Below are 22,858 nucleotides of genomic sequence, written 5' to 3' on the forward strand. Positions count from 1 at the left end.
TGCTCTGCTCTTCTCTGCTTTCCACAACAATACTGTAGGAGGGAGGACAGAAACCTCACAGTGGCTCCACAGGTCACATGGCTTCCTGCAGTTTGAGCACAGGCCACAAACATTGTGAGCAAACTTCCTGCTAACCCTTCCTGTGCACGTTGAACCCCAGCCAGTAATTGGTGTAGGGCTATAGCATGCCTGGGACTGAGGACAGACACTGCAGGAGATGTTGTGTGTGTTAGCCAGTGAGGCAGAGCCAGTGAGGTAGGGCCAGTGAGGTAGGGCCAGTGAGGTAGGGCCAGTGAGGCAGAGCCAGTGAGGCAGAGCCAGTGAGGCAGAGCCAGTGTAGGGCTATAGGATAGCAATGTTTTGCTCACATTACTTTTTCTACCTCCAGAAAATACCTGTCATCTTATGTGACAACTGATGCGGCCTCTCCTTCAGTGTCAAACTAAGCATGTAACTGCGTTGACAGTAATTGATCAAAAAGTAATTTTGCATGGCGGACAACCCAGGCAATATCAGTAGCCTAGTCAAACTGAACACTATATACAGCCTATCAGCTGATCAACTGTCACCTGGCTATACAGCCTACCTGCCTATCAACTCTCACCTGGCTATACAGCCTATCAGCTGATCAACTGTCACCTGGTTATACAGCCTACCAGCTGATCAACTGTCACCTGGCTATACAGCCTACCAGCTGATCAACTGTCACCTGGTTATACAGCCTACCAGCTGATCAACTGTCACCTGGCTATACAGCCTACCTGCCTATCAACTCTCACCTGGCTATACAGCCTACCAGCTGATCAACTGTCGCCTGGCTATACAGCCTACCAGCTGATCAACTCTCACCTGGCTATACAGCCTACCAGCTGATCAACTGTCACCTGGTTATACAGCCTACCAGCTGATCAACTGTCACCTGGCTATACAGCATACCTGCCTATCAACTCTCACCTGGCTATACAGCCTACCAGCTGATCAACTCTCACCTGGCTATACAGCCTACCTGCCTATCAACTCTCACCTGGCTATACAGCCTACCAGCTGATCAACTGTCGCCTGGCTATACAGCCTACCAGCTGATCAACTGTCACCTGGCTATACAGCCTATCAGCTGATCAACTGTCACCTGGCTATACAGCCTACCTGCCTATCAACTATCACCTGGCTATACAGCCTACCAGCTGATCAACTGTCGCCTGGCTATACAGCCTACCAGCTGATCAACTCTCACCTGGCTATACAGCCTACCAGCTGATCAACTGTCACCTGGCCAAACAGCCTACCAGCTGATCAACTGTCACCTGGCTATACAGCCTATCAACTCTCACCTGGTTATACAGCCTATCAACTCTCACCTGGTTATACAGCCTATCAACTCTCACCTGGTTATACAGCCTATCAACTCTCACCAGGCTATACAGCCTATCAACTCTCACCTGGTTATACAGCCTATCAACTCTCACCAGGCTATACAGCCTATCAACTCTCACCTGGTTATACAGCCTATCAACTCTCACCTGGTTATTCAGCCTATCAACTCTCACCAGGCTATACAGCCTATCAACTCTCACCTGGTTATACAGCCTACCTGCCGATCAACGCTCAACAGGCTATACAGACTATCAACTCTCCCCTCTCTCCACTGGGATTCTCTGCCTCAAACCCTATTACAGGGGCTGAGTCACTGGCTTACTGGTGCTCTTCCATGCCGTCCCTAGGAGGGTCTATGCCGTCACTTGAGCGGGTTGAGTCACTGACGTGATCTTCCTGTTCGGGTTGGCGCCCCCCTTGGGTTGTGCCGTGGGGGAGATCGTTGTGGGCTATACTTGGCCTTGTCTCAGGATGGTAAGTTGGTGGTTGAAGGTATCCCTCTAGTGGTGTGGGGGCTGTGCTATGGCAAAGTGGGTGGGGTTATATCCTGCCTGTTTGGCCCTGTCCGAGGGTATCGTCTCCTGACCCCTTCTGTCTCAGCCTCCAGTATTTATGCTGCAATAGTTTGTGTCGGGGGGCTAGGGTCAGTCTGTTATATCTGGAGTATTTCTTCTGTCTTATCCGGTGTCCTGTGTGAATTTAAGTATGCTCTCTCTAATTCTCTCTTTCTTTCTTTCTCTCTCTCGGAGGATCTGAGCCCTAGGACCATGCCCCAGGACTACCTGGCCTGATGACTCCTTGCTGTCCCCAGTCCACCTGGTCGTGCTGCTGCCCCAGTTTGAACTGTTCTGCCTGCGGCTATGGAACCCTAACCTGTTCACCGGACGTGCTACCTGTCCCAGACCTGCTGTTTTCAACTCTCTAGAGACAGCAGGAGCGGTAGAGATACTCTGAATGGTCGGCTATGATAAGCCAACTGACATTTACTCCTGAGGTGCTGACCTGTTGCACCCTCGACAACCACTGTGATTATTATTTGACCCTGCTGGTCATCTATGAACGTTTGAACATCTTGGCCATGTTCTGTTATAATCTCCACCCGGCACAGCCAGAAGAGGACTGGTCACCCCTCATTGCCTGGTTCCTCTCTAGGTTTCTTCCTAGGTTCTGGCCTTTCTAGGGAGTTTTTCCTAGCCACCGTGCTTCTACACCTGCATTGCTTGCTGTTTGGGGTTTTAGGCCGGGTTTCTGTATAGCACTTTTTGACATCGGCTGATGTAAAAAGGGGCTTTATAAATACATTTGATTGGTGGAATAAACTAATAAAAGAATGGACGACCTGACCAGAGAGGTCCAGGACCTGAAGAACAGTTAGCAGTTCTCCCAGGGTCAGCTCGACGAGTTGAAACAGGAGAACAGAGAGGTCCAGGACCTGAAGAACAGTTAGCAGTTCTCCCAGGGTCAGCTCGACGAGTTTAAACAGGAGAACAGAGAGGTCCAGGACCTGAAGAACAGTTAGCAGTTCTCCCAGGGTCAGCTCGACAAGTTGAAACAGGAGAACAGAGAGGTCCAGGACCTGAAGAACAGTTTGCAGTTCTCCCAGGGTCAGCTCGACGAGTTTAAACAGGAGAACAGAGAGGTCCAGGACCTGAAGAACAGTTTGCAGTTCACCCAGGGTCAGCTCGACGAGTTTAAACAGGAGAACGGCAAGATGACAGCAATCTGTAAGTCATTGAGAGAGAACAGCAGTTCTGTACGTGAATCCATGATAACAATGACAGAGAAATCAGATTATCTCGAGGGACAATCAAGGCGAAACAACATGGTTGTGGGCGGAATTAAAGAATCTCCACATGAGACCTGGATGGAGTCTGAGGACAGTGCCGGAAATTATCTTGGAGAAAATAACTTCTCAGCCATGAAAGCTGCTAGATCGCATGGGGACATTGCTTACATCCGCTAAGACAGGCTCATTGTCCACCCTCCTTCCCAGAAGCCTGGAAGGGTTGAGAGAGACAAGCCTATGGGTTCGTAGCTTCAACCCCGCAGCACGCGCACACACACCAGCTGATTAATGGACTGCTGAATGTATATTATTTTCTTTGTTTGCTCTTTTCCATATTATGTCTATCTCTGATAAGCTACCCAAGAAAGGGCTGAAAATAGCCCATATTAATATATGTAGCCTTAGAAATAAGGTTCATGAAATCAATAACTTGCCAACATCAGATAACATTCATATATTATCCATTTCTGAGACTCACTTTGTCACGTTCCTGACCTTATTTCCTTTGTTTAGCCTTGTTTAGTTGGTCAGGACGTGAGCTGGGTGGGCATTCTATGTTATGTGTTTCTATGTTGGGTTCATTGTATTAGCCTGATATGGTTCTCAATCAGGGGCAGGTGTTTTACGTTTCCTCTGATTGAGAACCATATTAAGGTAGGCTGTTCTCACTGTTTGTTTGTGGGTGATTGTTGCGGTGTCTGTGTTTGTTCGCCACACGGTACTGTTTCGTTTCGTTCGTTCATTTGTTCCTGTTCGTGCGTTCATGTTTTATGTGTTCTCAAGTTCAGGTCTGTTAACGTCGTTTATTATTTTGTAGTTTGTTCAAGTGTTTTTTTCGTCTTCGTTATTATTATAAAAATTATTATGTATTCAACCCACGCTGCGTTTTGGTCCGATCCTTGCTCCTCCTCAGACGAGGAGGAAGACGAGCGTTACACACTTAGATAATTCATTTGATGATACATCAGTAGCAATACAAGGATATAACATCTATAGAAGAGACAGAAATGCTTATGGGGGAGGTGTTGCTGTATATATTCAGAGCCATATCCCTGTAATGCTTAGAGAAGATCTTATGTCAAGTGTTATTGAAGTGTTGTGGTTGCAGGTTTACCTGGCACATCTAAAGCCTTTTCTTTTGGGGTGTTGCTATAGGCCACCAAGTGCTGACAGTCAGTATCTAAATAATATGTGTGAAATGCTTGATAGTGTATGTGATGTAAACACAGAGGTCTACTTTCTTGGGGACCTGAATATTGACTGGTTTTCATTAAGCTGTCCACTCATGAGGAAGCTTCTCACTGTAACCAGTGCCTGGAATCTGGTTCAGGTTATTAAATCAACCTATCAGGGTGTTTACAAACACTACAGGAACAAGATCATCCACATGTATTGATCACATTTTTACTAATACTGTAGAACTGTGTTCTCTAGCTGTATCTGAACCCATTGGATGCAGTGATCACAATATAGTGACTATATCCAGGAAAGCCAAAGTTCCAACAGCTGGGCCTAAAATAGTGGATAAGAGATCATACAAAATATATTGCTGTGACTCTTATGTGGATGATGTTAATAGTATTTGTTGGTCTGATGTGATTAATGAGGAGCATCCAGACGCTGCACTTGATGAATTTATGAAATTGCTTCTTTCAATGATTGATAAACAAGCACCTGTTAAGAAACTGACTGTTAGAACTGTTAAGGCTCCATGGATTGATGAGGAATTGACTGGCTGACTTACTGCAAACTGAGAAATGATGTGACTAAACTCAACAAAAAGAAGAGGAAGAAACGGTATTATGAAGCCAAGAATAATGATATAGAGAATGATGAAGTGATGGGCAGAAAGACAAATTCAACTCCATCTCTCATCGAATCAGATGGCTTATTCATCACAAAACCAATTCTCATGTTGCCAATTATTTGAATGATTACTTCAAATCTAATTTTATTGGTCACATACACATGGTTAGCAGATGTTAATGCGAGTGTAAAGAAATGCTTGTGCTTTTCGTTCCGACAGTGCAGTAATAACTAATATCTTCATTGGTAAAGTGGGCAAACTTGGGCAGGAAATGCCAACAACGAACAGTGAGTCATTGTATTCGTGGATACATTTTTGGGGGGAATAAAGAAAAGCATTGCAAGTTAGAATGTTGTAAAGTTAGTGTGGGAGAGGTGTAAAGATTACTGACAAACCTCCTGGCATTGACAACTTAGATAAAAAGTTACTGAGGATGGTAGCTGACTCAATAGCCACTCCTATCTGTCATATCTTTAATCTGGGCCTAGAGGAAAGTCTTTGTCCTCAGGCCTGGAGGGAAGCCAAAGTCATTCCGCTACCCAAGAGTGGTAAAGCGGTCTTTACTGGTTCTAACAGCAGACCTATCAGCTTGCTGCCAGCTCTTAGCAAACTGTTGGAAAAAATGGTGTTTGACCAAATACAATGCTATTTCTCTGTGAACAAATGAACAACAGACTTTTAGCTTATATAGAAGGGCACTCAACATGTACTGACTGCACTGACACAAATGACTGATGATTGGTTGAAAGAAATTGATAATAAGAAGATTGTGGGATCTGTACTGTTAGATTTCAGTGCAGCCTTTGATATTATTGACCATAACCTGTTGTTGAAAAAACGTATGTGTTATGGCTTTTCAACCTCTGCCATATTGTGGATTCAGAGCTATCTATCTAATAGAACTCAAAGGGTTTTCTTTAATGGAAGTGTCTCTAATGTCAAACATGTAAAGTGTGGTGTACCGCAGGGCAGCTCTCTAGGCCCGCTACTCTTTTCTATTTTTACCAATGACCTGCCACTGGCATTAAATAAAGCATGAGTGTCCATGTATGCTGATGATTCAACCATCAGCAACCACAGCTAATGAAGTCACTGAAAGCCTTAACAAAGAGTTGCAGTCTGATTTGGAATGGGTGGCCAGTAATAAACTGGTCATGAACATTTCTAAAACTAAGAGCATTGTATTTGGTACAAATCATTCTCTAAGTACTAGACCTCAGCTGAATCTGGTAATGAATGGTGTGGCTGTTGAACAAGTTGAGGAGACTAAATTACTTGGTGTTACCTTAGATTGTAAACTGTCATGGTCAAAACATATAGATGCTTTTTTGACACCACACTCCAAAAAGCAAGTTCTGCAGGCTCTAGTTTTATCTAATCTTGATTATTGTCCAGTCGTGTGGTCCAGTGCTGCAAGGAAAGACCTAGTAAAGCTGCAGCTGGCCCAGAACAGAGCGGCACGTCTTGATCTATAGTGATCAGAGGGATGATATAAATACTATGCATGCCAGTCTCTCTTGGCTAAGAGTTGAGGAGAAACTGACTGCATCACTTCTTCTTGTTATAAGAAACAAGAATGTGTTGGATCCTAATAAAATACTAAATACCAAAATACTACCATACCCCGTTGAAAGACACAGAAATCTTCTGTCTTGCTCATTCATACTCTGAAAAGGCACACATACACAATCCATGTCTCAATTGTCTCAAGGCTTAAAAATCTTTATTTAACCTGTCTCCTCCCCTTCATCTACACTGATTGAAGTGGATTTAACAGGTGACATCAATAAGGGATCCAAGTTTTCACCTGGATTCACCTGGTCAGTCTGTGTCATGGAAAGAGCAGGTCTGCTTAATGTTTACTACACTCAGTGTACATACTGTATTCTAGTCATGGCTCATCGTATATATACAAAATTAAATGATTATAATAATAATCTGGATTATGTGTGATTGTTATGTATTGCTAGATATTACTGCATGGTTGGAGCTAGAAACACAAGCTTTTCGCTGCACATGCGATAATATCTGCACATTTGTGTATCCAAACAATAAACTTTCATTTGATTGGTCACCATCTCTATGCCAATTAGCTAATTTACCGAAAAGCCGGTGTGAATGACCCCATGACTGTATGTATAACTGACCAGTGCAACGGTGTGGTTTCAAGGTGCTTCCTACTGTTGCTTCACCGGGCAGCTTTAGCACATCGCTAACGTCGCACATTTGTTCCATGCCACTTGATTATATTTTGAGTAGCATAGCAGCCTACACGAGAAACAAGTTGTAGTATTGGTAGTTATCATCTCGATGTCACCGTGACAGTCTACTGCTCAAATCGGGAGAATTTGCGCTGCAAGCCGACAACAACAACACAGGCAGTGTGTCCTTCGCTCCCACCTGCCGGGGAGTGCTGTCCTGCAGTAAGGACAGGGAAGTAACTAGATAGTGTAGCTAGTATCAGACCAGTATGGACAAGGAAGTAGCAAGATAGTGGAGCTAATATCAGACCAGTAAAGAGAGGAGAGTAACTAGATAGTGTAGCTAGTATCAGACCAGTAAGGACAAGGAAGTAGCAAGATAGTGGAGCTAGTATCAGACCAGTAAGGACAAGGAAGTAGCAAGATAGTGGAGCTAATATCAGACCAGTAAAGAGAGGAGAGTAACTAGATAGTGTAGCTAGTTTCAGACCAGTAAGGACAAGGAAGTAGCAAGATAGTGTAGCTAGTATCAGACCAGTAAGGACAAGGAAGTAGCAAGATAGTGGAGCTAGTATCAGACCAGTAAGGACAAGGAAGTAGCAAGATAGTGGAGCTAATATCAGACCAGTAAAGAGAGGAGAGTAACTAGATAGTGTAGCTAGTATCAGACCAGTAAGGACAAGGAAGTAGCAAGATAGTGGAGCTAGTATCAGACCAGTAAGGACAAGGAAGTAGCAAGATAGTGGAGCTAATATCAGACCAGTAAAGAGAGGAGAGTAACTAGATAGTGGAGCTAATATCAGACCAGTAAGGAGAGGAGAGTAACTAGATAGTGGAGCTAGTATCAGACCAGTAAGGAGAGGAGAGTAACTAGATAGTGGAGCTAGTATCAGACCAGTAAGGAGAGGAGAGTAACTAGATAGTGGAGCTAATATCAGACCAGTAAGGAGTAGCTAGATAGTGGAGCTAATATCAGACCAGTAAGGAGTAGCTAGATAGTGGAGCTAATATCAGACCAGTAAGGAGTAACTAGATAGTGGATTTAATATCAGACCAGTAAGGAGAGGAGAGTAGCTAGATAGTGGAGCTAATATCAGACCAGTAAGGAGAGGAGAGTAGCTAGATAGTGGAGCTAATATCAGACCAGTAAGGAGAGGGGAGTAGCTAGATAGTGGAGCTAATATCAGACCAGTAAGGAGTAGCTAGATAGTGGAGCTAATATCAGACCAGTAAGGAGTAACTAGATAGTGTAGCTAGTATCAGACCAGTAAGGAGAGGGGAGTAGCTAGATAGTGTAGCTAGTATCAGACCAGTAAGGAGAGGGGAGTAGCTAGATAGTGGAGCTAATATCAGACCAGTAAGGAGTAGCTAGATAGTGGAGCTAATATCAGACCAGTAAGGAGAGGAGAGTAACTAGATAGTGGAGCTAATATCAGACCAGTAAGGAGAGGAGAGTAACTAGATAGTGGAGCTAATATCAGACCAGTAAGGAGTAGCTAGATAGTGGAGCTAATATCAGACCAAAAGTACTTGTTTGGCAGGACAGGAAAATGGTCCAATTCATACACTTATCAAGAGAACATCCCTGGTCATCTACTGCCTCTGATCTGGAGGACTCACTAAACAGAGAACATCCCTGGTCATCTACTGCCTCTGATCTGGAGGACTCACTAAACAGAGAACATCCCTGGTCATCTACTGCCTCTGATCTGGCAGACTCACTAAACACACATACTTCGTTTGTGAATCTGAGTGTTGGAGTGTGCCAATGGCTATCCGTTAATTTAAAACAAGAAAATCATGCCATCTGGTTTGCTTAATAAGGAATTTGAAATGATTTATTGCATTTACTTTTACTTTTGATACTTCAGTACATTTAAAACGGGATAGTTTCAGACTTTTACTCAAGGAGTATTTTAGTTGGTGACTTTCACTTTCACTTGAGTCATTTTCTATTAAAAGGTATCTTTACTTTTACTCAAGTATGATAATTGGGTACTTTTTCCATCACTGCGAATCGTATTGCACCGAATCGCATTGATTCGTTCCTCTAATCAAACCGAATCGCACCAAGTCGTTTCTAACTAAAACGTATCCTTCCTGTATTGTATCGGAGCCCGTTGAGGTGACAGGTAGCCTAGTGTTTAGAGCGTTGGACTAGTAACCATAAGGTTGCTAGATCGAATCCCCAAGCTGTCAAGGTAAAAATCTGTCGTTCTCCCCCTGAACAAGGCAGTTAACCCACTGTTCCCCTAAACAAGGCAGTTAACCCACTGTTCCCCGGTAGGCCGTCACTGTAAATAAGAAGTTGTTCTTAACTGACCTGCCTGGTTAAATAAAGATAAAATAAAATATAGATACGCATCGATCTGTCTTGAAAGGGAAAGATGTGCATCCTGATGTTGTACCCGTTATTATCAGTCGTCATTACTATCTCATTACAAGATGCCTCCGCAATGGTAAAAACAAAGGCATGCTGCAGTCTATGGAAATGAGGACAAATCCTATACTTTGTTGGTCCTTGCTGAGATGTAGAATGCTCAATCAAATGATGTCAACTGGATGTGGCTGATGCAATGGAATGTATTTTTACAAATGTCAGTTGAATTGAATCAGCATTGTGCCATCATTGACTTGAATGGGGACGCCAGTTCTATTCATTCTAGTTCTATGGCGGCACATGCACTCAGGAGCAAATCTTTGGTGATTCGAGCGGTTATGACGCTGCCCGCGGTCATCTGGCTGGCTGATTACCGCCATCCAAAATGACATGATCGTCACAGTGTGTGTGTGTGTGTGTGTGTGTGTGTGTGTGTGTGTGTGTGTGTGTGTGTGTGTGTGTGTGTGTGTGTGTGTGTGTGTGTGTGTGTGTGTGTGTGTGTGTGTGTGTGTTTTCTCTCTCTGTAGTTTGTTTTATACCCTAACCGTTGCATGATAATTCCAACACCCTAATTTGGAGATTTCACTTCTCATGAAATATTGAAACATTAGACGCCCGGGAGGCTCACTAAAGATGAAGAAAATACTTATTTTTTTTAAATTCAGCTTGTAGACTAGTAGAAGATTAAATCCATGATGATTGACATCAAAGCAGTTCCACTTCAACATGAAATGCAGCCTGTTTATGTTACCGCAGCAGAAAGCTTATTTCCCTGCTGCTATGTATGACAAGCACACACACACAGAGAGAAAGCAGTGCTTACACACACACACACACGCAAACACACACACACACACACACACACACACACACACACACACACACACACACACACACACACACACACACACACACACACACACACACACACACACACACACACATCGGCCTGCTGACCAAACCCAGTGCGTTTCTCTGTTCTGTGTTTCTATTCAAATTGAAATATGTTGGTTGATCATGACCCGTGCTTAGTAAAATGTCCTCTCCCCTCTAAGTCTTGCCTAGACCTGTTGACTTACCCATGGCCATGCAGTACTAATACTAAACCACAGTTATCTGATTACAACAAGCATTTAAGCGGCCAGTGCTGTCGGTTAATCTGGTGGCTTACTGGCCGGTGCATCAGGCACATCTTTCTAGGTGCCCTAGCTAGGGTCCTGCAGAGAGCAGATGACACCTGCTTCTCAAATTGCACCCTTTCCCCCTATATAGTGCACTACTTTTGAAACAAACAAAAAATTGTGCACTATAGGGTTCCATGGACCCTGGTCATTAAGTAGTGCACTATGTAGGGAATAGGGTGCCAGCCCCGGTCATTAAGTAGTGCACTATGTAGGGAATAGGGTGCCAGCCCCGGTCATTAAGTAGTGCACTATGTAGGGAATAGGGTGCCAGCCCTGGTCATTAAGTAGTGCACTATGTAGGGAATAGGGTGCCATTTTGGTAGACATCATCATGGTTCCCCCCCGCTGCTCTGAGCCGCAGGAACCTCTAATCTGACCTCCTACTGGGAGAGAGAGAGAGAGTGTGTGTGTGTGTGTGTGTGTGTGTGTGTGTGTGTGTGTGTGTGTGTGTGTGTGTGTGTGTGTGTGTGTGTGTGTGTGTGTGTGTGTGTGTGTGTGTGTGTGTGTGTGTGTGTGTGTGACTAAAGAAAGTGTGCATATAAGTGCATGTCTTACTGTGTGTGTGTTCATGTGTGTGTGTGTTCATACATGTGTGTGTGTGTGTGTTCATACGTGTGTGTGTCACCATCGTTCCTGTGTGATTGTGGCTCTGCCAGTGTGTGTGAGCAGTGGGCACAGTGTATTGCGTCTGATGGCCCATCCCTAACCATAGCTGACAGCCAGTGCAGCTGCTGAGAGGAACAGCCAGAGAACCCGCTCCAGACATCCCCACACATCAAACATTTAAAAGGGCCACCCTTCCCAGCCAAAGGGCTACACAATACCAAAGGCACACTTTACATTTTACACAGAAAGGAGATATGACCAATTTACCAGGCATAGACCTATGATTTTTTTTTTTTTCTTGAACTAGGCATAAAGAAATCAGACCCTAAAGAACGTTTGATTTGGAAGAACAAGACAAGGAAAACGCCTAGAGTAAGTGTAAGCAAAACCAACTAAGCTCCAACGATTTGCATTACCAGTAATGTTGTAATTACGTGAGTCAAGTAGGCTACCAATATTACTCTGTAATCAAATGAAGTGCTTTGAAGAAGTGTTTTTTGTTATTAGCCTACACAAGTAGAATAAAGGCACAACTATTGGGACAACAGCACTATTCTACATTGACCAATTAAATACTATTTTATACAGCCAGAGAGCATAATGATATAAATATATATTTTTAAATACAGTAACCTCTATCTACAGTATCTCTATTTAGGCTATTCTCTTGTGGTCTACTTTAACGAATACAATAACCTGAACATTGTCATAAAGCCCCTGGCAGTCTTCCCCCATCGCACGTGTGGGACTGACTTCTGCAACTAGTACGGAGGGAGGAAACAACATCTCTCAGATTGAAATTGTCAATCATCCTTCCTCGTTACTAACTTCTGAAGCGTGCACTGACTGATGCCTCTGCAAATCCCAAGTGGCCAGACAACAACATACAAGTAGGATTGAAACATTGTTGGCGATCTAGCGCAGAAATCGGTGATATGTTTCTCTCCTGGAATCCGGGCACACGTCTTGATGATTAGGCTATTTGTTACATTTGTGGCGCCAGCAACGGCAATGAATAATTGGTTGCCAGTAATGAAATGGTAATGTAACGGTAAAGTCGGGCTAACTGCTCAAACAACGAGATAGAGACATTTCTTCTCAAACGAGGTAGAGGTACCCCTCCCAATGCCGCTGTCTTCTGCTCCACTACCTCCTCTTTCACATTTCATTTGAATCAATCGAACAGAAGACCACCAAAACTGATCGCATCTGTAAAAAAATATATATTGTACTCACCGTTTGTAGGTTATCAATGGACTAACTTGTTCCAATTTCACTCACTGGGATGAGTGGAACTCTTAAAGACGAACATGTCTTGAAGCCTACAGCAGGGATATTGTCCTGTGGCTAACTAGTAGCGCTGTAGCTGTACAGGAGACAAGAGGGCAGGCAAGAAATGCTACAGCAGCTGTGTCGCTAGTTGCCGCCCGCTGCAGATTGTTACAGAACGCCCCTCGACTACAAGTCACACGGCGAGGGTGGGGCTGGCTTGCCGGAGGTAGCAGGAGACTGGCCTCGAAAACATCAAGTGTAGAGAGATAAGCGTCTAGTTTTTGTCTACTTTAGAAACATTTCAAAATGTTGGACTTGGAACCATTCTGATGATAGCTTACTGATGTTCTGCTATGATGAAATGTTGCTTTGTTATGCCACAGCCATATCTGCACACATAGGCCTAGACCTATAGGGTTGTGGTTCATTGGATTTTCATTGACACGCATCATTTGAATGGTTGAAAAAAACATGATTGGGCAACATCTTTAATTTCCAATACAATGACTTCAACTTCTATGTCTTGAGTTGAAAAAACATGTCAGCCACCAAAGATAACCTAACAGTCACTCTAAGCACCACAACTTCACCGACTAAATCCCAATTTCCATACGTTATTGTGAAGAAAGGTAAGGGATACATTACAAGTGTTTCATTGAAAATGCACAGAATTTATACGTTTATGCAGGCCTACGTTCCTTCTATAGTGGAAAATGGATCAAAGATAATATAGGTGAGATCCCATAAGAATTGAACCGATTTTCTGGCATAATGAGAGTAAACATCTGCTTATAAGGACATCCTCTATATCATGTGTGTTTGATGAGGTTAACATTGAGACCCAAATCCTTACGGGAGATCTATTCCGATTTTTTTGTGAATTATACATTGAGGTCAATTGGAGATTTGTACGAAAACTAGCACACAAGCTACGTGAGCGGATCTCAAGTTAGAATTCCTCCCAGAAATAGGAAAAATGTCTGCCTAGTGGTTAATATCATACTGCACTGTACTGCAAAAATACTGCATCTGATATCTTGTTACCAGCCTTACTGAATCTATGTCAGAACAGGCAGTGGCTTGAGAGAAACAACTATGTTACTGTTACTACAGTACATTCCAGCCTCCTAATCCATCCTCATCCTCTTCCTCCTCCTCATTCTCTCCTCTTCCCCTCCTCTCCTACACCCCCATCTTCCTAAACCATTTCCTCCTCTTCCTCCTCCTCTCCTCTTCTTCCTCTTCTTCCTCCTCCTCTCCTCCTGTCCTCCTCTCCTCCTGTCCTCCTCTCCTCCTCTCATGGCAGTTGCTGAGGCCAGGGGTTTTACCCATTTGTAGGTTAATAGTCTGAACATGTTAAATATTTCATGGCATCATGCAGTGGCTAGCTGCTCTACTTTCTGTCAACATCAAGGGAGAGAGAAGTTTTTACACCGACATGAATAAACAAAACACAAAGAGAGAGAGAGGCTTTATCAGGTTCACACAAACAAACACAAACACACACACACACACACACACACGTCTGGTACTGTAGTTTATTAACATCATTAAAGATTAAAAACACCAGTGGCTGTCAGAGATGGAAGGTGCTGACTGCAGCAGCAATGGGTAATGTAGCTTAAAAAGCATGACCCAACTCAGAAAGCATTAACACTGATGTTGAGAGGTTTTGTACTGCATGGTACTGCATGTACTTTGTGATTACTGTATCACATATCTATTTTTTTTAGTCGTCTTTCAGTTACACACGGTGATATTATCAAGTAATTACGAGTTTGCAACTATTGCGTACTCCCATTTTACAATGTAATTTGCAAGTCAATACCAGGCAGCAGTGGGCTGTAAAGCCAATTATAAACTGGGTGGTTGGAGCCCTGAATGCTGATTAGCTGACAGCTGTGGTATATCAGGCCGTATAGCACAGGTATGACAAAACATTTATTTTTACTGCTCTAATTACGTTGGTAACCAGTTTATAACAGCAATAAGGCACCTCAGGGGTTTGTGGTATATGGCCAATATAGCACGGCTAAGGTCTGTGTCCAGGCACTACGCGATGCGTCATACATGTGGACAGCCCTTAGCCATAGTATATTGACCATATACCACACCTCCTCGTGCCTTATTGCGTAACCCATGAAATGCACATGTCTGTAGCTCAGTTTGGTCAACATTGATTTCTCCCCGCAGGGTGCAGAGCGAATCGATGCTAGGTGTTTCCTATAAATCTCCCTATAGAGATGTAAGCATGTCAGCTGTGATCGACTATGTGTTTCATCAACAACCACTTTTGGGCGGTTTACCATCCAATAACACCCTGCTACACATGTCAGTGTGACTGTTATTAATTGCAGAGTAATGCGTCTTCATGGTATATCATGTATTTATGTAGTCAGAGACTTAGTGGGAACCTGCCAGCTAAAGGAGTCATCAGTGTCAGCAGCGTCTCCTCAAGTCTATATTTTTCTGTCTATACTTTTTTATTTAACCTTTATTTAACTACGCATGTCAGTTAAGAACAAATTCTTATTTACCATGACGGCCTAGGAACAGTGGGTTAACTGCCTTGTTCAGGGGTAGAATGACAGATTTTTACCTCGTCAGCTCGGGGATGTAGAAGGTTGACTAACTAGAAACAAGAAAAACAAACACAACTTTATATTTTAATCTGTCAATCAATGAAACCGTATCTGGAAATTACTGCACTTAAAGACAATCATGTCGAGAGAAAATTGTCAGAGGCCTAATTAATGGAATCCAGGCCTTTTGTGCTATTGACTGAATTGTCAATCAGTGAGTAAATACAATTTGCCACATCAACTCTGGGTTTCTTCAAACACAAGAGCAGACACTGATTGTAATCTGACAGCTGAACAGAGGGAGAGAAGCTATTAGCCTAGCTTCAGACAGACTCATGTCTTCACAGTTGTCATTAATGATTGCCTGTCATTTCAGTGTTAAAGCCGCCATGCAGTCTTTCTATTTGTTTTTTTTAAAGTGCATTCACCAGGTCAAGATGGCGAGCATTCTGGTACAAGCTGGTGATACCGAGACTAGACCGAGAGCTGGAGTGTCTTCTACGCAATATATTCCAAAGGGCGGGGGACAGCTTGAATTTTCAAATACCGAGAAAGAACAAAGAAAAGAGAGGTAGCTACTTTCTCAATAGCTAAATTCGACGTATATGCTAGCTAGCTAGCTAGCAGATGTTTTCCTACATTTAAATAATGCTAACGTTACTGCATGCTAGCTGGTAGCTACGCTACGCTAGCTAGTTGTAAACAAACTGTATTCCATATATCTTAATTTGAACCCATTCTGCAAATAACTAGAGGCTACCTTGTTAACTTAGCATGTTCTTCGCTAAGGTCACCTGCTTTTATTGCACCTGAAAATGAAACATGGTTTACCCGGTCAGGTAGCTACTTTAGCTAGTTAGCCATTGGAGTGGAGGTGGGCACTACGTGAGTTGTGTTAGTTAGATGTCTTGTGTGAAATGTGCATGCTGTTAGCCTACATCTTACACACCGTTTCAGCAGGTAATGTTAGCAAGCTAGTAATCTTTGTTTGGACACACCCACGTTCCATGGTTGTCGTTACATACCCTTCCTGACAGAAATGACTTCGGATCCTAAATACAGGGAAGAAATCCGAGACAACCTGTTCTACAGGACACAATTTATGTAGAGGTGCCATTTCTCGAGACCCAATTAGTCCGTATGTCGTAGTGTTTTGTATGTTATGGACAAGCGAAAAACAGGTTTGTAGAAAATGTTGAAAATTATATAAAAAATTAAAAACAGAAATACTTTATTTACATAAGTATTCAGGCCCTTTGCTATGAGACTCGAAATTGAGCTCAGGTGCATCCTGTTTCCATTGATTATCTTTGAGATGTTTCTACAACTTGATTGGAGTCCACCTGTGGGAAATTTAAGTCATTAGACATGATTTGGAAAGGCACACGCCTGTCCATATAAGGTCCCACAGTTGACAGTGCATGTCAGAGCAAAAACCAAGACAGGAGGTCGAAGGAATTTTCCGTAGAGCTCCGAGACAGGATTGTGTCGAGGCACAGATCTGGAGAAGGGTACCAAAAAATGTCTGCAGCATTGAAGGTCCCCAAGAACACAGTGGCCTCCATCAATCTTAAATGGAAGAAGTTTGGAACCACCAAGACTCTTCCTAGATCTGGCCGCCCGGCCAAACTGAGCAATCATGGGAGAAGCGCCTTGGTCAGGGAGGTGACCAAGAACCTGATGGTCACTCTGACAGAGCTCCAGAGTTCTGAAGAGCGCTGGTCGAGGGAAAGATGAACGGAGTACAGAGAGATCTTTGATGAAAACCTGCTCCAGAGCGCTCAGGACCTCAGACTGGGGCGAAGGTTCACCTTCCAACAGGACAGCGACCCTAAGCACACAGCCAAAACAATGCAGGAGTGGCTTAGGGACAGTCTCTGAATGTCCTTGAGTGGCCCAGCCAGAGCCCGGACTTGTACCCGATCGAACATCTCTGGAGAGACCTGAAAATAGCTGTGCAGCGACGCTCTCCATCCAACCTGACAGAGCTTGAGCGGATCTGCAGAGAAGAATGGGAGAAACTCCCCAAGTAGAAGTGTGCCAAGCTTGTAGCGCCATGTCCAAGAAGACTCGAGGCTGTAATCGCTGCTAAAGGTGCTTCAACAAAGCACTGAATAAAGGGTCTGAATACTTATGTAAATGTGACATTTCAGTTTTTATTTTTAATACATTTGCAAAAATGTCTAAAAACCTGTTTTTGCTTTGTCATTATGGGGTATTGTGTGTAGATTGATGAGGGAAAAAAACTATTTTACCCATTTTAAAATAAGGCAGTAACGTAACACAATGTGGAAAAAGTCAAGGGGCTGAATATTTTCTGAATGTTTAATAAATCACTGTGTTTATTTCATGAAAATAACTGCAAAAATATTTGTATGAATCATTTATTTCCCTGAACCTCCTTTTGCTATTTAAATGCTCAGTCTGATAGTGTGGGTGTGTTGATACAAATGTAAATATATTTACATACACAGCCCTGATTGGCGGATAGGATCGTCTAGACCAGTGGTCGCCAAACTTTTTATAGTCCCGTACCCCTTCAAACATTCAACCTCCAGCTGCCTACCCCCTCTAGCACCAGGGGCAGCGCACTTGCGTTTTTTGACATCATTGTAAGTCTGCCACACACACACTATACGATACATTTATTAAACATAAGAATGAGTGTGAGTTTTTGTCACAACCCGGCTCATGGGAAGTGACAAAGAGCTCTTATATGAACAGGGCATAAATAATAATATAATAATAATCAATAATTTTGCTCTTTATTTGACCATCTTGAACATAAAACCTTATTTGTTCATAGAAATTTGTGAATAACTCATCACAGGTTAATGAGAAGGATGTGCTTTAATTAAAGGATTTACATAACTCTGCAATGTTGGGTTGTATGGGAGAAAGTCTCAGTCTTAAATCATTTTCCACACACAGTCTGTGCCTGTATTTAGTTTCATGCTAGTGAGGGCCGAGAATCCACTCTCACATAGGTACGTGTTTGCAAAGGGCATCGGTGTCTTAAACTTCTTTTGGCTGCAATCCCGTTATTGGGATGATATGACAACAGCCAGTGAAAGTGCAGGGCACCATATTCAAAACAACAGAAATCTCATAATTAAAATTCGTCAGACATACATGTGTCTTATACCATTTTAAAGGTAATCTTGTTGTTAATCCCACCAAAGTGTCCGATTTCAAATATGCTTTTCAGCGAAAGTGTCACGTTCGTCATCCTCCTCATCTGAGGAGGAGTAGTAAGAAGGATCGGAGGACCAAAATGCAGCGTGGTAAGTATCCATTTTAATAAGGATACTTGAACAACAAAGAACAAAACAATAAACGGACAAACGAACGAAAACGCAACAGTCCCGTATGGTGACATACAAGAAGACACAGAAACAGGAACAATCACCCACAACCCACAATACAAAACAGGCTACCTAAATATGGTTCCCAATCAGAGACAACGACTAACACCTGCCTCTGATTGAGAACCATATCAGGCCAAACACATAGAAATAGACAAACTAGACATACAACATAGAATGCCCACTCAGATCACACCCTGACCAAACAACACATAGAAACATACAAAGCAAACTATGGTCAGGGCGTGACAGAAAGCACCACAAACGATTATGTTAGGTCACCACCAAGCCACAGAATAAGCACAGCCATTTTTCCAGCCAAAGATAGCAGTCACAAAAAGCACAAATAGAGATAAAATGAATCACTAACCTTTGATGATCTTCATCAGAGGACACTCATAGGACTTCATGTTACACAATACATGTATGTTTTGTTTGATAAAGTTCATATTTATAACAAAAAATCTGAGTTTACATTGGCGTGTTACGTTCACTAGTTCCAAAAACATCCAGTGATTTGCATAGCCACATCTATTCAACAGAAATACTCATCATAAATGTAGATGATAATGCAAGTTATACACATGGAATTATAGATATACAGTACCTCTCCTTAATGCAACCGCTGTGTCAGATTTCAAAAAAACTTTACGGAAAAAGCTAACCATGCAATAATCTGAGATGGCGCTCAGAACTATAGTCAAATTAGCCGCCATGTTGGAGTCAACAGAAACCAGAAATTACATGATAAATATTCCCTTACCTTTGATGATCTTCCTCAGAATGCACTCCCAGGAATCCCAGGTCCACAATAAATGCTTGATTTGTTCGATAATGTCCGTTATTTATGTCCAATTAGCTACTTTGGTTAGCGCGTTTGGTAAACAATTCCAAAGTCACGAAGCGCGTTCACTAAAACGTGACGAAATGTCCAAAAGTTCCGTAACAGTCAGTAGAAACATGTCAAACGATGTATTGAATCAATCTTTAGAATGTTGTTAACATAAATCTTGAATAACGTTCCAACCGGAGAATTACATTGACTTCAGATGAGCGATGGAACGGAGCTCCCTCTCATGGGAACGCGCATGGTCAAAAAATGGTCACCTCATGGCAGTGGTGACTAATTCTCTTCTCATTCTGCCCCCCTTCACAGTAGAGTCATCAGACAAAGTTCTACAGACTGTTGACATCTAGTGGAAGCCGTAGGAAGTGCAAACAAATTAATATCTCGCTGTAATTTCAATGGGACCTTGGTTGAAAATCCACCAGCCTCAGAATTTCCACTTCCTGTTTGGATTTTTTCTCAGGTTTTTGCCTGCCATATGAGTTTTGTTATACTCACAGACATAATTCAAACAGTTTTAGAAACTTCAGAGTGTTTTCTATCCAATACTAATAATAATATGCATATATATACTCAATACTCAATACTGCCCCTGCAGCCATAAGAAGTTAACAGCACGATTTGCCAAGGCAGGATACTGCCAGTGGCTTCTGATTAAATTACATTTTCACAGAACCGTTTGTTGCATTTTCGAGGAGGCTCTCTTGTTCAGATATCGATAAGTGGATTGGAGGCAGGGCATGAAAGGGACAACAAATCCAGTTGTTTGTGTCGTCCGTTTCGGGAAAGTACCTGTGTAATTACGCACCCAACTCACACAGGTGTTTTCCTATATCACATTTGACATTGTCTGTAAGCTTGAGTTCATTAGCACACAAAAAATCATACAATGATGGAAAGTCCTGTGTGCTGTCCTTGTTAATGCAGACAGAGAAGAGCTCCAACTTCTTAATCATAGCCTCAATTTTGTCCCGCACATTGAAAATAGTTGCGGAGAGTCCCTGTAATCCTAGATTCAGTTCATTCAGGCGAGAAAAAACATCACCCAGATAGGCCAGTCGTATGAGAAACTCGTCATCATGCAGGCAGTCAGACAAGTGAAAATTATGGTCAGTAAAGAAAACTTTAAGCTTGTCTCTCAATTCAAAAAAACGTGTCAATACTTTGCCACTTGATAACCAGCACACTTCTGTATGTTGTAAAAGCGTTACATGGTCGCTGCCCATATCATTTCATAGTGCAGAAAATACACGAGAGTTCAGGGGCCTTGCTTTAACAAAGTTAACCATTTTCACTGTAGTGTCCAAAACGTCTTTCAAGCTGTCAGTCATTCCCTTGGCAGCAAGAGACTCTCGGTGGATGCTGCAGTGTACTCAAGTGGCGTCGGGAGCAACTGCTTGCACGCGCGTTGCCACTCCACTATGTCTCCCTGTCATGGCTTTTGCGCCATCAGTACAGATACCAACATGAGCAGCAGCTACGTTTGGCTACATGACATACGTTAATGGAATTCCCGCGAGAGAGTAGCGGTTAATGTAATTGGATGTTAATTATTTGACTAGGCTACCTGTATTTGACATTGTGTTGTTATTTCACTGAACACTAGATGGTTTAATTTTATTTTTGGCAGTGAAACGAGGCTACTCAGGCGGGAAAAAAACCTCACCCAAATGTATAGCCCCACTGGAAAATATAAATGGACTGTTTGAAAATGAAAGTGAAGAATTAATTTTTAAATTTGAATCGCATTTTTATTTGGCGTGCCCCCGACGGCATGTACGCAAACCCCAGTTTGGGAATACCTGGTCTATACTCTAGAGCCCTTCAAAGTAGGAGGATATATATGCAAATAAAAGATGCACTGCAGCCGTCATTGGTCAGAATACAAATCAGATTGTGATGTCATGCTGTGGGCCAAAAACTTTGCTAAGAAGAACTTTGCTAAGAAGCTATTTTTGTTTATTTTTTACAATTTTAATTTAAAACAATCACAGTTAGGTACTTGTTCATTGTTAGATAATGATTTGATTTTGAGATTAAAATGGTGCACTGGACCTTTAAAGAAAACCCAGGACAATCAGGTTTTTGACTGCACTGCCCCTTTAAGCCTAGGACTGTCTATAGCTTTCAGCTCACAACTAGCTAGACAGAACATGTCTCTGTCTAGCTCACCCCAAGTGTCATGTCAACCAGCACCAGAGGCGCTGCACTGCAGCTGACCCTCATCTCCTCTCAATATATATGTGTGTTATCTGGGGGTGGGAGGGTGGGTTGAGAAGTAAGCTGTCTCTTAACAGCTGACAACAGATGTTTTGGGATTACAGTGTGGTCAAAGGTCACTGTGTGTAAGTGGAAGCTGTGTCTGGGGGCCGTGTCTGTCTGCAGTTTGAGATGTACTTTGTGGATCCAGGAGATCCAGGGGAGGTTGGTATCCAGGAGATCCAGGGGAGGTTGGTATCCAGGAGATCCAGGGGAGGTTGGTATCCAGGAGATCCAGGGGAGGTTGGTATCCAGGAGATCCAGGGGAGGTTGGTATCCAGGAGATCCAGGGGAGGTTGGTATCCAGGAGATCCAGGGGAGGTTGGTATCCAGGCGAGACTCACTGTGTTGTCCACTAGCTGGCTTAAACGATGTAATACAATATGACCTGATTTTTTTATTTAACTAGGCAAGCCAGTTAAGAACAAATACTTATTTACAATGACGGCCTACCAAGGGGCAAAATGCAGGGACCGGAGCTGGGATTAAAAATAAAAATGTAGGACAAAACACACATCACAACAAGAGAGACACCACAACACTACATAAAGAGAGGGACACCACAACACTACATAGAGAGAGACACCACAACACTACATAAAGAGAGACACCACAACACTACATAAAGAGAGACACCACAACACTACATAAAGAGAGACACCACAACACTACATAGAGAGAGACACCACAACACTACATAAAGAGAGGGACACCACAACACTACATAGAGAGAGACACCACAACACTACATAAAGAGAGAGACACCACAACACTACATAAAGAGAGAGACACCACAACACTACATAAAGAGAGACACCACAACACTACATAGAGAGAGACACCACAACACTACGTAAAGAGAGACACCACAACACTACATAAAGAGAGAGACACCACAACACTACATAAAGAGAGACACCACAACACTACATAAAGAGAGACACCACAACACTACATAAAGAGAGAGACACCACAACACTACATAAAGAGAGAGACACCACAACACTACATAAAGAGAGACACCACAACACTACATAAAGATAGTCACCACAACACTACATAGAGAGAGACACCACAACACTACATAAAGAGAGAGACACCACAACACTACATAGAGAGAGACACCACAACACTACATAAAGAGAGACACCACAACACTACATAGAGAGAGACACCACAACACTACATAAAGAGA

The 22,858-nt window shown here is 42.8% G+C and overlaps 1 protein-coding gene across 2 annotated transcripts in view; it reads right to left on the reverse strand.

Moving 5' to 3' along the window:
* LOC139553842 (protein phosphatase 1 regulatory inhibitor subunit 16B-like) overlaps window positions 1–12,760 on the reverse strand; it is a 176,170-nt gene extending 163,410 nt beyond the window's left edge. For both annotated transcript variants that reach the window (XM_071366579.1, XM_071366587.1), the window contains exon 1: window positions 12,575–12,760. The gene's annotated coding sequence lies outside the window, so the exon portion shown is untranslated. The remainder of the gene's footprint in view (window positions 1–12,574) is intronic.
* Between the last annotated feature and the right edge of the window lie 10,098 nt (window positions 12,761–22,858).

Source organism: Salvelinus alpinus, chromosome 2 (genome assembly GCF_045679555.1).
Source record: "Salvelinus alpinus chromosome 2, SLU_Salpinus.1, whole genome shotgun sequence".
In the NCBI taxonomy this organism is placed as follows: Eukaryota; Metazoa; Chordata; class Actinopteri; order Salmoniformes; family Salmonidae; genus Salvelinus; species Salvelinus alpinus.